The sequence below is a fragment of the Lynx rufus genome, unplaced genomic scaffold (genome assembly GCF_022079265.1).
Source record: "Lynx rufus isolate CCGP_SWC_20201006 ecotype Redwood Valley unplaced genomic scaffold, mLynRuf1.p SCAF_6, whole genome shotgun sequence".
NCBI lineage: Eukaryota > Metazoa > Chordata > Mammalia > Carnivora > Felidae > Lynx > Lynx rufus.
This window is the reverse complement of record NW_025814878.1, coordinates 36,486,957-36,490,475: the sequence shown is the minus strand read 5'-3', so window position 1 is coordinate 36,490,475 and position 3,519 is coordinate 36,486,957. Positions and strand designations below refer to the sequence as shown.

General features: G+C 33.8%; 1 pseudogene; it reads right to left on the bottom strand.

The window, feature by feature from the left end:
- Nucleotides 1-1,838: 1,838 nt before the first annotated feature.
- On the bottom strand, nucleotides 1,839-2,100 carry LOC124528134 (cytochrome c oxidase subunit 6B1-like; annotated as a pseudogene).
- Between the last annotated feature and the right edge of the window lie 1,419 nt (nucleotides 2,101-3,519).

Genomic DNA, 3,519 nt, shown 5'->3' with positions numbered 1-3,519 from the left:
TATTTGTGACTCAAATTTGTAGCTCCCATTATATTTCTGTTAGATAGAGTGATCTAAATTATTAGTTTTTTTCTCCAATATTTTGTTATGAAAGTTTTCAAATATAAAATAGAAAGGCTAAAACACTTTTACAGTAAACATCTGTTCTTCTACAATCAACATTTACTAGACTTGTTTTATCCTGTGTATAGCTATGTTTTTTTAAAAAATTTTCACCAATCCATCTGATTTTCAGAGTAAGCTGCAGACATCACTCTATGTTCCTCTAGATACTTTAGCGTATAGAAACTAGTTTTGAACTCTATTAAAAACTGAATATTCCTTTAGCCATGTTCTTGCTTCTTTAGATCTGAATGTGTTGGTAAACAGAGGCATAAACAGACTAAATATATCAAATCAGATTTAATAAATCTTCTGAGTAAAAGGAACATTTAATCTCTGTTGACATTAAAGTACAGATCTAGATTACCCAACAAATATTTGGAAACCTTATAACATTAAATACTGATTAGAAAAAGATTTCTGCCATCTTCTGAGCAAGTGGCAGAACAACCAGGCTGTGTTCCAAGCCAATTGAGTTACCATGGATGGTTATATAACCTTTGAGCCTCTGGTAGAATGTTTATTTCACAAGATTATAGTGATTAAAAGAAATAATAATATGTAACTAATTTGCTTGAGGTTTGGGCATATACTAACTTTTATTTTACTATTTTTTAAAATGTTTATTTTGAGAGAGAGAGCAAGAGAGCGCATGCGTGTGCACATAGGGGAGGGAGAGAGGATCTCAAGCGGGCTCTGGGCTGACAGCAGAGAGCCAGATGGTGATGTGGGCCTTGAACTTACAAACTCAGGAACCATGAGTTTGAGCTGTGAGATCATGACCTAAGCTGATGCTTAACTGACTGAGCCACCCAGGTGCCCCAGGCATATACTAACTTTAAAAAATAAACTTAACTAGAAATGAATGTAAAATATTTGGAGTATTTTGTCTGGCAGGCTGATCAGCAGATCCCTTGGCAGTGTAGGAATATCACTAATAAGGAAAAAGAACATTCTTATTGATGGTTCATCACTGACAAATATACCAGAAAGACATGTTATGTAATACCCTCAAAAGAAATGGACATATGTTTCTTCCTTGTTTTACTGATAAATATCTTATAGAACTATCCTGAGACTTCTGTCAACATTTACCAGATTGAAAACTCCTAAACAATTTGGATTTATGCTTGTGGCTGAGATGGGAAACTTGATGAGAAAACGTGTTTATGGAATTAAATTGCTGGTGATTCATTAACAGATGATGGGCCGGTTGAAAATAGGATGGTTAGCTGTGTTGTTTTCCACTCTCTGTGTATAGCTATATGGTCAACCATGTTCAATCTCCTTTAACATTGTTGTGATACTGAACATTTTTTACTATTATCCAAATAACATAGACACATAATTTTAAAAAGGTTTAACAAATAAAACCAGATGTCACCTCCTTTCAGTTTCCTTGCTCTTGTTACTACTTAAAGGCAATTGTTTTGAACTTTTAAACTTCTTTGAAAAAAAATTAAAAAAATAAACTACTTTGTGGTGTTTGCTTACATATTCCTAAATCCTTTCAAAGCATTGATAGCTTTTGGTGTGTTATTTTTAGATATTTTATATTTACTTTATGTTAAAGTAGGTAAAACCTCTAGTTCTTTTTTCTTCTTTTCTTTCTTTCTTTTCTTTTCTTTTTTCTTTTTTTTTCACTTTTCCAACGAGTATTTATCATTGGCTAGGCCATGATTCAGGATCCCAGAGTTGGAATCACCATGTACTCAGGTCCTCCTTCACCACCCTGTTCAGATCTTCGCAGGAAACTTGCCTTCTGCCCTGTGGTGGTCCAGGCTGACACACAGGATATGGGGCAGAGGGACTTGTCCACACGCAGGTACCATTTGCACGGGGAGACATCACCACCCCCTTAACAGTCATTGCCTTCTCACAGTGGTGAAAGTCCCAGTGGTTCTGGCAGCAGTTCCTAATCTGGTTCTGGTTGGGGAAGTGGTTGTCAAAAGGGGCAGTCTGTTAGTTCATGATTTTGGTCTTGTTGTCTTCTGCCATGCTACTGACTCTTAAAGACACCCTGAAGCACCCTCAGCAAAGATGGAACGTTTAGTCCTTTTACATTCCCCTTACAATTCACATATCAACCCAATATAGTTATAACTCAGTTTTTAAAATCCGTAGCTAGAATTATTACTATGACTTTGCAAACCTTTTTCGTTGCTGAGCTAAATGGTACAGATGTAGGCTCTTTATCTGCACTTTAAAATTTTTCCTGGAGTTATTCATTGGTTTCTTCTTTTCATTTATTTTGTTTCTTTGAATCAGGAGTTAAGTTTTCTACCCCTTCCAATAGTTCTGCAAAGTTTCTCAATAGATTTCCTACTATTTAAACCTATCAAATAATCTTTCATATACTTCTTTTTAATGTAGGATTTTTCTCTTGAAACCATCCATCCTCCTCTTCTAATCTGAACAAATTACTATCTATGCTTGCCCTTGACTGTGGAATTTCTTTCATATATCTCTCATGCTTGACCTCAGTTTCTCAGGACTCATGTTTTTTTCTTCTTCATTTAGTCACACATTTTGAAGAGAAATTTCTCCAAAAGCTTCATGAAAAAGGATAAAAAAGAAGTAAGTAATTTTTTGAGTCTTTGAATATTTGAAAAGTCCTTATTTTTACCTTGTTTTACCTGATTGATATTTTGGTTGGCTCTAGAATTTAGGATTAAGAATCTTTTTTTTCCACAAAGAATCTGGAGGGCATGGTCTTTGTCTTCTAGCATTTAATTTTGTAGTTGAGTAATCCATTCCCAGTCTTTTAAAGTAATTTTATTAAAAAAAAATCTGGAAGCTGTTAGGGTCTTTTCTTTCTTTCTTTCTTTCTTTCTTTCTTTCTTTCTTTCTTTCTTCTTTCTTCCTTTTTTTCTTTCTTAGATTTCATAATTAAATGAGTTGGCGTAAGTCCCTCTGCCCTTATTAATTTATTGAATATTCCATTAGTCCTTTCTATGTAGAGATTATTTTCCTTATTCTGGGAAATATTCCTCTTCATCTTTTACTCTTCAGAGTGGGGGATAATATTCTCCCCATTCTATTCTTTATGAATTCTTTCTGGAATAGGTACTTGCTGAATGTACAACATCTTGGATCAGTTTTCCAATTTTCTTTTTTTGCTTTTCTACTTACTGTCATTTTTGGCTTTTAAATTCTATTTTCTAGGATTTTTTTTTTTTTTTTACTTTATGTCATTTATTGACTCATTTATTGACTAACTCATTTATTGACTATTTTGTTCGGGTATTATTTTAAATTTCAAAGAACACTTTTTCTTTTGTTTTCTGATTATTCCTATTTTTATGAAGTCCTAATCTTTTTCCACTAAAGAAAAATCAGGATTCCTTCAATATTTTCTTCCCCCTAACCCCCGCACCATCTTAGCTTCTCTGAAGTGCACTTTACAGTTTGTTTTGG